A 13,425-nucleotide genomic window follows, 5' to 3' on the forward strand; every position below is an offset into this window, starting at 1 on the left:
AGACAAGGACATTCCTGTGGGTAAATGTGACACTCGGCAGCATCTACATTAGAGAACCAGCACTAAAACATCAGTAACACCTGCTTCTCAGGCTCAACTCCACTTCAATTGCTATCTTAGTATCCTTTGTTGGCATTAAAGACACTCCACTTGACACTCCTGTCTCTCTTTAGTGCTTTGGGGTTTGAAGTGATTCCTCTCTTTCCTTGGGTTTCATGGCGTCCATAATTTGGAAGACTATATAGTACTTTGTTATGGTTTCTAAGGGTTTGGATGTGTCTTCGTGGAGTTTTCTGGGATACAGTCTCTATGGAGATAGCCTCTTTCTATCTGGTTCCTAGACCTGTGCATCTGCTCAATTGATTAATGACTTTCAAAATTGGATAAATATCCTACAAGAAAGTATTTGAGACCAAATACATATAATTGACACTTTGGTGTATTCATTAGTGTATTTTTATTTGAATAAATCCATGTTTTGGGACTGTATTCAGAGTATAACACTATTATTATCTATAGTGGAAGCTCACTAAAACTGAGTCTGTTTTCTTGTTTTATTTGTCCTCTTGAGTTTTTGAACACTCTATGTTTTGCTTCAAGCTCCTGCCATAAGCTATCCTGGTGAGATCAACTTAAGGGAGTTTTCCAATCTACTTTTATACCATTTTAATTACATGCAAGTATTAAGAGTGGGCAGTACAATGAGGAGCAAGCCAGGCAATAAGCAAAGTCTTGTGATTACTCCTGTGACAGATGTTTCCAAGGACATGTCAGAATGACCAAAATATCTGAGCCTACTTCCTTGTCCAAGCCCAAAATATGATTCTTGCCTGAAGCCTACTTCCTTTGTTCTATGCATTCCTGCCTGAACTTACTTCCTTGTCATGGCCTAATGTCAGATTCTTGCCCGAAGCCCATTTCCTTGTCCTTGGCCAATGTCAGATTCCTGCTGAGTAGCCCCCAAAGGCTCTCTACCGGAGAGTTTATTCCAGCTCACAGCCAATCATGACAGTAAATCAGAGTAGCAGTGTTGTGCCAGGAAACATTCACTAACTGTGCACACCCGACTCGCCAGCAAAACAGATGTCACAACAGGATCCTTCTGCACACGTTTATTGGGAGAGCTTGATTGCAGAGGTGAAAAGATCCCGAGCCCAGAACTGGTGCTGCTTATATAGGCCTAGGAGAGGCATGTCTCACACCCGATTGGTTATGCTTTCAGTACCTCATTTACATAGCTACATCCGATTGGTTATGATCTCAGGACCTCATTAACATACCTCATTTACATATCTACACCCGATTGGCTATGCATTCAGTACCTCATTTACATTCCCCGGGCCAGGCAGTGACTCTGCAAAAAACTCTACTGCACATGTGCACATTGGTTTTTTACCCAAACTTATGGGTGGTGGCCAGTGGTACCCAGCGCACCTTGTAATGGCATATGTGGCTTCCCACAACTAACCCCAAAAGACCACCAAGGAGCCGATTCCATTGCAATCTCATTAGGGTCTCTTTATTCAAGCTCAAGCTTGGGGCACACCACCATCTCTAATGCAGTAGAACAGGAGGGTGCAGCCCAGAGCTCAGTTTCAGGCAAGCATTTATAGAGGCAAGAAGCGGGTATCTAGCCTGGTACACATCTGACTGGGGAACATTATGACCTTTAACATAATTGTCTGGTGCTGGGAGTCAAACCATAAACTTAACTCCTGCTTTCCTTGTGATTGCTGGTTGTTAGGAAGTAAAGTGCCAGGGGTGGGCTTATAACCTGGAAGTGTAGATTTGTTGGGGAATAACCTGGAAACTGGTGTTAGACACAGGTCTTGTTGTAGCCTGGAAACTGGTGTTAGGTACTGGCCTGTTAGTTAACTTGAGTTCAACCTTAGGTTGGGTTCTCTAAGATGGAGCCTGAACCTGAAAGATCTGGTCTCTGAGCAGGACCCGAAGAAGCTGTCACAGCGTACCATCAACCAAGAAAGGAAGCAACGAATGCTTCCAGTGTTCTGTTCACTTTCTCCATTTTATACAGGCCAGGATCCCCTGCAGAGCAAATAGTCCCATCTTCGAATAAGATAGTATCCACAGGCCAATTAGCTTATTCACGTTAATCTGCAATAGCCCATTCAGAGTCTCATCACTCAGGTAATTCTAGATTCTAGACTCTGTCAAGTTGACAGTCAACTCTATCCCACATACCATCAGATGGCTCAAGGCATTCCAGGTCATCCTAGACTTTACTCAACCTGGAAACTTTATTTCTGTTAATAGAAAATATAATTTGGAAGCAAAATATTGATAGTAGGCATGCTTATAGTACTATGTTGTACTATATTGTATATAGTACATTATTCCTGGGCTTTCCTGATATATTACCTAGGAAACAGCTGCATGTACTCTCTCTCTCTCTCTCTCTCTCAATAGATGTAATGAAATTTAAATTTATAACTTCTCCCAGACTCTAATGATCTCTCTCTCCCTCTCCCTCCACCTCCCCTCCTCTCTCTCATTAATTACTTTGCATATATCAAATCTTTCATCTCTACTGCCAAATTGTTTAATAAAGGAAGAAAATAGAAGAGGTGAAGGAAGCAGATTCTACATCCTTACATCTCTATTTGAAAGTAGAATGTTCATCTTTTCTATGCTTATGTTAGAATTAGGTGTCCACTAGCTTCTACCTAAGAGAGAAAGACAGTGGTTGTTATGGCTGTTCTCCTTCCTTGATGACTCCAGGTTCTGTGGCCACTATGGACAAAGAGAGGAAAGAACGGGGAAAAATGCATTTCCTTGTCTGGCCATGTAGCTCCATATTTGCTGTATCTGGCAAAGTGTTAAGTCTCCCATGGATATATTTGAGTATGTTTAGAAAAATTCACAAGTGTTCCCTCCAATGGAAATAAGTGGTATTGGCAACATTCTTTCTCCCTGTCACTCCCAATGCCGTCTACTTTTCTAGCATCCCATTCTTGATAACCATTTCAGTGTTGGAGTCTTCTCATATTTTTGCAGACATTCTCTTGGGAAAGCATCTAAAGGCTTCTATTGCTGCAGACTTCTGTGTTCCTATTTTGGAGCAAGAACTGGTCCCTGGAGGCATCTCTCAGACTGAAAATGTTTTGAGAAAAGAGACCCATGAAGATCAATTTAGTGGGGTTCTTTTTTTTTTTTTTTACCCCCTAGGTACCCTGGGTATGAACCAGACACCAATCCTTTGTGCCTGCCAGCTTCAGATGTTCCCATGGAAAAGTCTCTTTCTTTGTTAGAGCTTAGATTTTAAAAAGTAGTTTTATGACTTAACTAGAAAGCTGGCTCATCTGTTAAGAGCACTTGCTGCTCTTGTGGAAGACCCGGGTTCTGTTCCCAGCACTCAACTGAGAGCTCAAAGCAACTGTAACTCTAGTCTTAAGGAATCTAAGGACCTGTGAAGGCACTAGGTATATGAAACATTTATACCCATAAAAATAAAAAATAAATAAATCCATTTTTAAAAGTAATTATTGACAAAGAAGTATATAGTCATATGTTTCTGTTCTTTCCTGGGTGTGTATACCTTTATATACTGAACCTGACTGAATGGTCCAAGGACTTCTTATGATTTCTTTTTTATACTTTTGGCTTATGGATATCTGCTTCAAACACATTTTAATAATAGACACCTTATGACTAATGAAATTTAAACAGAAGAAGAGTCAGTTCTGTGTTCTGTGAAAAGTTGATAAATTTACTATTGAATAAAGAAGATAGAAATACCTGAAGTTTTGTTCTTGTAAACCTTGAGATACAGTCAGAAAGACAATAGGCAAGTAGGTTAAGACACACATATTGTAACGCTTACATTATAGGGACAGACAAAAGACTGAAAAATAAACGAGTGTAATGAACAGAAGTGATGGGGATGCTTAGGTGCAGGTTTAATTAGGACAGGGAAGAAAGAATTATCTGATGGGCACACCAAGCAGGTTGTAAAGGAAAGGAGAGGGCCAGCTATGAGCAGCTGAGACAGAGGCATCTAGGAAGAGTTGAAAGCTAATATGAAATGCCTCTCAGGCAGAACAAAGCTTGGCGCGATCAAGGAAAAGCAAGAAGTGACTGCAGCTTGACACAGGTAGCTGATTTAAATGGTAGTTAGTCAGTCACAGCACGCAGGGATCTGATGACATGGCGTAGGCTTGTTTGATTCTGCACATGAAGGAATCCAGTGGCTATTGGATGGCTGGTTTGAGTAGAAGAGAAGGTTCTCCAGGCTCTTGGTGATATTGGTGGAGCTGATCAAAGAGAATCCAAAACCTGATCTGAGTTGATGCATGGTGGGAACCAACTTGCTGTCTCATTCCTAGTGGAGATGTACCAGGCTACACCTAATACCTAAACCTATGTATGATCACGAAATCAGCCTATTACATATATAGACTTGTTATAAACTAAGTTTTCTAAGCCTTGTACAGATAGCTGGTCCTTTGGAAATATCTCCCCTGTTAGCCTGCCTTTCAAGACAACCCACTGACGTGTTTCTAACTCTCCTTTCTGTCCTTCTTCAACAAACTAGTGACTCCTCTTCAAAGCATGAACCATCCTTCACAGCTAATGTCCTCCAATTCACATACACAAACTGAGAGAGAGAGAGAGAGACAGAGAGAGAGAGAGAGAGAGAGTTGTTTTTACATACCTCTGAAGCTTCTTTTCGCATTGGGTTGTAAATGCCCTCAGAGAAACCATCCTGTATGAACCTAGCCTAGTCATGAAAGAAAAGTGAAGACTAACTTAGCTGCAGGTGAAAACAGAACTATTTTCATTTTTTAATTTTTCCATATATAAGAACATTATGATACAACATAGGTTCTACTTGGCAGCAAATATGTGGTGAATTTAAGGTCCTAACTAACTGAAGAGAAGAAGGCAGCTGCTGGTATAGGCTTGGTGGGTAGCCGAAGAGTCATTCAAGAAAGTCTATTTCTAAATCATACTTGCAGTAGTTAGTTTATTCATTTTAACAAACAGCAATTCCCATTTCAGTTTTTACTATGTGCACTTATTTGTAATGGACAGGAATGATGTGAAACAGGCTTATAGAAGAAGATTACCAGGCCTGGAGAGATGGCTTAGAGGTTATGAACACTGGCTGCTTTTCCAGAGGTCCTGAGTTCAATTTGCAGCACCCACACAGTGGCTCATAACCACCTATAATGAAATCTGATGCCCTTTTCTGGGCAGCAGGCATAATACAGGGAGAACACTATGTACATAATAAATAAATACAAACAAAAAGCCACAGAGATATTGGAAAGGGATTAATTACTCTTACAGTAAGTTTATAGAGTTATTAGGCTTCAAAATGGAATAAGGGTAGTTGTAGTTGAGTGTAGTTGGTCCTCTGAGCCCACAGTAACACGAACGATATGGACACCAAGTCGGGTTCACACAGCAACTTAACTTCGGGCTTTTTCTTTTAAAGCTCTCTTCCCCAGCAGCTTCTTCTTAGGGCAAGGGATAAACTATTCCTACTACAACAGCTTCTCTTACTCTACTTCTACTCACAGCAAGGGCTAAAACTACTCTCTTCACTACTCGCACCAACTCACCTCCTTCTAGCTCAACCCCACCTCATCCAATCAGAATTCACACATGCTCCAGGCACAAGCTCAGGTTGTTCACAGATAGGCTGACAGGTCCAGATCACGAGAAACAGTCCAGCCTGGCAGGCAGCCCACACATGGAGCCTCACTGTGCATGCTCGGGCAAGGCAGTAAACAAGTGGGTTTCACAAGGCCTGCGGCCGCACCCAATTCCTGAATCTCCCCCTTTTAGTTTTATTAGTAGCTCTGGGATCAACATCTGTCTTAGGTTGCCCCCATCCGTGCCACATCCTTACCTGTCATGGGAGTGACGAACTCACTTTTGCCATCCTGTCTTAGGTTGGTATGCTCACGTGAGGGTCTTACCCATCATTGATTACTGATCCAGCATGTTGAGCCAATATTGGGGGGATGTTCCTGCTTTCAAGGCTGCCATAGCCTACACTAAGACTCATTTATCAGCCCTGTGCCGTCTTCGCATACGTGCCATCCACCAAAGCATTCCTTCACACACAACAGTCAGCAGGAGCGCTCAAAAGGCCATCCCTCCCCAATTTTTTAAGAATCCCACAGTTCCCTGGATGATCTCCATCCATTGCTTTGAAGTTGCAATCTCCACATGGGTGTTGTTCATGGCAACAATCGATGCCGGCAATTCCTTCATCTTTGTGTCAAGATCATGACTCCAACTTCCTAGCCGCATCGCAGCAATTGCACGCGACAGATTTGCAGCTCTGGAAAAATTCTGATACTGAACAGAGGTTACACACATTCCTGACATATGAGTAATGCAGGAAGTAAATACTAACTGCTCCAAAATATTCATCTGTTCCTGCAACCAATCCACTCTTTGGTTAACCATAAGGATACTAGCTTTCAAATTTGTATTCCAGTGGAGCCGAAGCCCCAATTTCCTCTTTTCAGTCCCCTTGAAGGGAAGCTAGCATGGTGACTAGGCAAAAGCAAAATTTGAGCAATTCTATCTCCAGGGGAAATGGCAGACACCCCTCTGGGGCAGGAAACCATGATCTTATTTTTGTGAACACCTTATTACTTTCAAAACACAGAAGTACATAAAGAAAAACCTTTTATTCAAACTTGGCTATATTCTGTTCTATACCCCCATACCATACTGCCTTCTGTTCCCTGCCTGTTCACTAAATGTGTTTTCCATATCTTTTCAATGCTTACTGAAATACAGATTTTATAGACTTAAATTTGTAACATATTTACATAGAGCATGCATGTGCATACCTAAGAACTTTAAGTGTTTTCATCTTACACAAAACAATGGTCCCTTTCATAGTGTTGTTTTCCTTCTAATACTATTGGCTAGTGCTCTGATCCACTATATAAGACCATCTTTTCTCTTTTTCTCTCATTTAAAGCATTCTCCTTTAATGGCTCAAGTTTCTACTACTGAGTCTTCAGGAGCTTTCCTGCAGGTTGCAATGTCTTTTCCTGAAGTACTGGGAAGGCCCCCCGCAACAGTGGGCACATTTTTCCAGACTTTTGCATGAAGACTATGCTTTCCCCTTTTTGTCTCCCTCATCTTTATAGGGGGGAGGAGAAGGCCTCGGAGGGGCTGATGGTTTGGACAGCCTACCGTGCCTCATACTCTAGCGGGACATCTGACTATAGACATCACTGTCGCTATCAGTCTCGTCGCTATCACTAGTAGACCCTTCAGAGCTAGATTCCTTTTCTTTCTTGTCTTTGGTTTGTTGTCTAAGCTGTTTAGGTTTTCGGTGGCTAGCCTGAGACGCAATCTCCTTAGCCTCCTCAAACACCGCTGCTCCTTCCTCTATTTCAGCATTGTACTTTCCACTGGCGTCCCTCAAGCACGCCCTGGCCAAGTTCCAGGTGGCTAACATTTTTACTTTCATTTTAGTCGCAGTTGAACCCATGTTGTTTAAATTCCCTCCGTCCCCTTTTTTCCAGGGAACCTAACAGGCCTATTCTTTCTTTAGTTGCTGAAATTCCCTTCATCTCTATTCCTGAGAACCTTAATGCTTCGTCCCTTTTTTCCCGGGAACCTTACCTTTGTCTCTATACCTGAGAACCTTATTGCTTCATCCCCTTTTTTCCCAGGGAACCTTACCTTCATCTCTATACCTATCTATGCAAGTCCCATTTTTAAAATGTAAAGCTGCCTGGTCTATAATTTAGATCACTTTGGACATTTGCTTCTGCTCTGCTCTTCCTCTCCTGTCTGGCCTTGATACACCCATCCTATCTATTTGACTTGTCTACTAAAATCTGAATGCCCTCCATTTGGAAACTGCATTTTCCTTCGCCCTTTACAAGATGGCAACACTCTGATCTCTCATTTTCCACATTAGCCCTAATTGTTTAGATAAAAACACTGAATTTAGAGGTAGCCACAGACTCTTACAGTCTAACTAAAGAGGTTCTAAACTGGCCACTTACCTAAGTTTCCTTACCGCTGCTCTTACCAAAACTTCCTTACCACTGCTTACTAAAATTTCCCTACCGCTGCTCTTACAAAAATTTCCTTACCTCTGCTTACTAAAATTTTCTTACTTACCATTGCCGACCGACATGATGAGTTCCCCATTTCCCGTATGGGCCACCATTTGTCATAGTCCTGCAGCCTCTGGCCCGCAGCGACAAGAATGACTTGGATGACAAGGCGGGTTCACGAAACAACTTCTTTACTTTAGGCTTTTTCCTTTACAGCTCTCTTCCCCAGCAGCCTCCTCTTCTATTCCTTCCTTCTTTCTTGCAGCTTTACTTACAACTCTCTCTTACAACAGTTTCTCTTACTACTACTAGCTTCTACTTCGGGCAAGGGCTAAACTCCTATTACAGCTTCTCTTATTACTACTTCTACCCACAGCAAGGGCTAAAACTACTCTCTTCACTACTCGTGCCACCTCCTTCTAGCTCCAACCCACCTCATCCAATCAGAATTCACACACGCTCCAGGCACGAGCTTGGATCATTCACAGATAGGCTGACAGGTCCGGATCATGAGGAACAGTCCAGCCTGGCAGGCAGCCCATACATGCAGCCTCACTGCGCATGCTCGGGCAAGGCAGTAAACAAGTGGGTTTCACGTGGCCTGTGGCCGCACCCGCTTCCTGCAGTTGGGAGACAGAGAGCAGACAGACAGACAGATAGAGACAGAGACAGACAGATATATGGATATCACACATTAATTAGATATGAAAAGTCTACATATAGACATCACACATTAGTTAGAGTACAGATGAAGACTTTGTGTAGGTCCTGAAAATATGTCAGAGAGTGATAGTGTTTGTCTGAGAATGAGAATGGTGTGAGCCCAGGGTTGGGTGACAGATGCCCAGGAATAGACAGAGGCTGGGTATAAAACCAGCAAGGCACTGCTAAGGAGTTTCAATATTGCTCTTAGTGCAACCCCAGGAAGAATTTGAGCAGGAGGATAAGACAGCTAAATGTGAGTTAGAGATATACAATTCTGTGCTATATATGAACAAAACAATGGAAATGAGCTCATTAAATTGACATTTTATAGCTGAGTAGTCTACCTATGTTTTTCAATAACTGATATATACCAAAAACAGAACAATTTTCTCCAAACAAGAATCAAACTTTCTTCCTTACCTTAAATCTCTTGAGCACATAAAATAATAGCTCACAAATGTTGAACCATATGACTTTCCACTTAGTCATAAAAAAATGGGAAAAAAATGGGTAACAAAAGATACAAGAGAAAAGGTAATAAAAGGGAAAAACTTGTCATGGCAATTATATTTTGTTTATAATAAGTTGGTTCCTGTTCTTGGTAAGAGCCATGTCTGGGATAATCACTCAATTTTACTAAGTGAATGCACAGTCTTGAAGGATATAGATCAAATAAACTACGGGAAGTAGCTCTTAGGAGATCGTATTTCTCAGCAACGTGGGCTGTTTACACATGTGCAGTGTTGAATCATTGCATAATTGTCACAAGGGCAAATTTTATGTAATTAATAGTTGGGTAGAGCTGAGAGAAGCCCGAGGAAAATAAAGAATAGAAAACCAAAAACTTTCCCCACAGTGTTGGGCTTTGCAGTTCTAGCACCTTAGAGCAAGCTACCATTTGGCCAACCCTGAGCTGCTTTTCTGAGTTCTTCTTCCAATCTATGGCTATGGAGAAAACAGCAAATGTAAAATTCTTCAGAGATATAGGTGGGGTGGGGCAGAGGACAGAAACTATATGAAATGACTCTGGAGCATGAGGAATGCATTGTGATTCCCTTTAGTCTCATTTTGCTTTTACTTTCTAGGACATTGGATTGGTTTTTGTTTTGAGTCAAGCTCCTGCTTAAGTCTCAAACCCTGGGGACAAAGGACTGAGGTGCCTGTCCACATCAAAGTGGACCTGCCAAACAGATTCTCCCAGCATCCCTGTCTGATACAGGTGATGGCTGGAATACCTGACCTCCTACTCAGAATTTCTTCAGCCCGGGGCTAGACTGCCCTTCCTCCAGCAGCTCGTCTCTATATAGTGTGCCATTCTGTTCTTTTGCCCTCTTGTCTGGTACACCTCATTCCCCTCTCTCTCCTCTTTCCTTTCAATCCCAGTCTTCCCACATGGCCCAATCAGTCTGGTCATGTCCACTCTGGACTCTCAGATGTCCCTGCCTCCGACTCTACTCTCTCGTTTATCTACAATAAACTCTCTCCTCTACCATGCCTAGGAGCAGTCACCTCCTTTCCTTTTTCCTTTTCCTTTTCCTTTTCCTTTTCCTTTTCCTTTTCCTTTTCCTTTTCCTTTCCCTTTCCCTTTCCCTTTCCCTTTCTCTTTCTCTTTTTCTTTTTCTTTTTCTTTTTCTTTGTTTTTGTTGTTGTTGTTGTTGTTTTTGTTTTTTTGTTTTTTTTAATTTACTCTCATGTAGTCCAGGCTGGCCTGGAACTCCCTATTTGGTTGAGGATAGCCTTCTTCCCCCCAAACGCTGGGATTACAGGTACATGCCATCATAGCTGGCTTTGGGAATTTCTCCATTTATAAAGGGTTTAGGTTCTTATTGCTAATAGCATGGGGTACTGGTGATCATTCTAACTGCTGCTATGATTGCTGGGTTGGGTTATACTCCAGTTAGTAGTAACTGCTGACCCCTTTCCTTTTACCCCCCTCAAAACTACAATCAGATAGCAGAAGTAGACTTGACTATCTGAGCCCTGATCTGTTCAAGTCCTATGGAAGATAGCTAAGAAATGGTGTAGAGGACTGCTACAATTTTGGCTTTTTTTCAGCCCACACTTTTAGAAAAACATTTTTTAAAATAAAATTCCTTGAGCTCCTATTGTCACCATCTTATACTGACACATGAAAATCAGAAGTCATGGAATGTATATCTTGGGTTGAACCCATTCTGGCAAGTTCTGGAACAGTTTTAGTAGCAATTATAATTTTATATCCATAAAGAAAAAAATGAATCTAAACTGGATTTTCTACTGTTTGCCACTCACAAAATATAACTTAAGGTGGATCCTAAACTTAAATGTGAAAAATTAAAATGTCTAGAAAAATACTCAAAATATTTTATGACATTAATATAGGCAGAAAGTGCTTAAAATCAGACCTAAAACATAAACAAGTGTAATATTGTTGGTAGCACTAAGTGTAGATTAAGTCAGAAGCACTTTCCCACTATCAAATTATTAGGTAAGATAGAAAACAAAAAAAAGCAAATTGCAAGAGACTGTATTTTCAAAGCATTGTATTCCTGTTGGCAAGGTGTTTCTTGGGAGTGACTTTTTAATTATAAAGAAATCGAAACACATGAGGAGGCAAGAAAATCAATTCTGAGAATGTGGAAAACTGCTTCCTGATTTAATTCATGTGCGAAGGGAGCAATGATTGTCTTCAGATTTCTGAGTTCTTTTGTATTAATTACATTTTCTCATTTTTGTAATTGAAACATCATAAGTAATGTGAATAAAATCGAAAGTAACACTGCCTGTGGGTTATGGCATTACAAGTTCATGATCCGAGCACTTGGTACTTGGGAGGTAGAAGCAGGAGGATTAGGAATTCAAAGTCAGCCATCACTGTAGAGCAAGTGTGAGCCCAGCCTGGGCTACATCCCACTTTGTCTCAATAGGAAAAGCAGCCAGAGTCTTGCAGTAGAGACCAAGCTCCTGATGTTATTTTTCACAAGTTTCAGGTGAGTGATTGTTTTCCACCAGTTTATCTGTAGAGATAAATTTGTGAGAGTGAGTTTGAGGTTCCATAAGCAAATGTGATCATGACCAGGTGGGCTGACTACCTTTATGTCAACTGGACTCAGGCTCAAAGTCGTTTGAGAAAGGAAACCTTAATTGCTCAGCTGCCTCTGTAAGACTGACACATAAGCAAGTCTGCTGTGAAGTGTCTTGATGAATGATTGTTGTGGGAGGTCCCAGCTCGCTGTGGGCAGTGCTCTCCATGGACAGATTGTCCTGGACTGTATATGGAAGCAAGCTGAAACAACCATGGGTAGACACCTAGTTAGAGTTCCTCTATAGCCTTTGCTTTCCTTCTGGCCTTCAGGTTCCTACCCTGACTTCCTTCTGTTTAACACGGTTATTTGAAAAGTGTAAATAAAACAACCCCTCCTCCAACAAGTTGCTTTGTGTCTTTGTACTTTATCATATCAATAGAAACCCTAAGATACAGGGGGAGCCTCTGTGTTTGCTCTTGATGCTTCCCGTTTATTATTTGTCTGGCTGTCTAACAAATTCTCCTCGATTCACAAGGCCTTTCATTCTAGCAAGTGTGGGCTCTACCCTGCACTTGCAGGGTGTAAGTCTATAGTCCTTCTTCCTCTGGCCACCCTAAGTGTGCTGGCCCATGACTGAGTTCTTAGCACTCTGGAAGTCTAAGGCCGGAGGGTTGCTATGGGCTGAAGCAAGCCTGGGCTACAAAGAGAATACTGAACTATCCAGAGCTACATAGCAAGACTCTGCCTCAAAGAGACAAAGAGAGGAGGAAGGAAAACCAGGGAGGGGAGAAACTGTGCATGTGGGTATTCGCATACCATCAGCTATGAGGGGGATCTAGTATGGGACCTATATTCTTGCTACCGATTATGTAAGAGTGAGATCTCGGGGGACTGCTGACAGTTCTGTTTCTCAGGTTAGCATTTCAGTGTCATTTGTAGAAGAATTTGTTTACTTGGCAGATCACTGGGATTGTGTTTGCAGTTTTGTACATGGGAATCATATCCTGCCCATTCTTCTAGGAGGTATAACTGTTTTGTTTTGTTTTGTTTTGTTTTAATCTTAGAACAGCTCTGGGTTGTGGGAAAAGTCTGCTAATTAAGGTCGAAGTCTACCAGTGTCCAGATCGTCCTCTGGAGCTCGGTGCTAGGTGGAGGACTCCCTCCATTGGCAGGGCTTTGCCTTCTGTGACCTTGTCTGGGGAGTTCAAACATCCCATTCCTCTATATAGCCTTAGTTAGATTTCAGGTTCAACTTTATTTCTCCTGATAAGAACCTGTTCCGCTAGCACCTGAGATTCCTGAAATGCTTCCACATGCCAGTGAGGCATTTTGGTACCTCAAGCCTTTAGTCAATGACCTTGGCCCATCCAGGAAGTTTCTACCCCACCGCCCACTCACCAACTTCTCTCCCTCATCCTCCAGAACTATATAAGCCTCAAATCACCCCCAAGTAAAGTTGATCCCCCACCCCCACCCCCGCAGTTGGTCCTGTTGTGTCTTCTTCATGGTTCATACTCACCAGGCTTCTGCCCCCATCTGTAGTCTCTGATCCCTTTGCCCTGGAGGACAGTCCCTGAGGGCAGAGACAGTTAGAAGGCTTTTCTGGATTACAGGAAAACTGGAGTGCAGAAGTGTTGCAGGAATTATTATAA

General features: G+C 42.0%; 2 long non-coding RNA genes across 5 annotated transcripts in view; one reads left to right on the plus strand and one right to left on the minus strand.

Annotated features, from left to right (window-relative positions):
• The window catches only part of Gm30504, a 233,251-nt gene that overhangs the window by 46,298 nt on the left and 173,528 nt on the right, over positions 1–13,425 (plus strand). The window lies entirely within an intron of this gene.
• Positions 3,711–8,362, minus strand: Gm6329 (predicted gene 6329). Its single transcript, NR_040690.1, has 3 exons — positions 8,128–8,362; positions 4,673–4,738; positions 3,711–4,271 (listed from the first exon to the last, which is right to left on the minus strand). It is a non-coding gene; the product is annotated as a predicted gene 6329 (long non-coding RNA).

This window comes from Mus musculus, chromosome 8 (assembly GCF_000001635.26).
Source record: "Mus musculus strain C57BL/6J chromosome 8, GRCm38.p6 C57BL/6J".
Taxonomy (NCBI): Eukaryota; Metazoa; Chordata; class Mammalia; order Rodentia; family Muridae; genus Mus; species Mus musculus.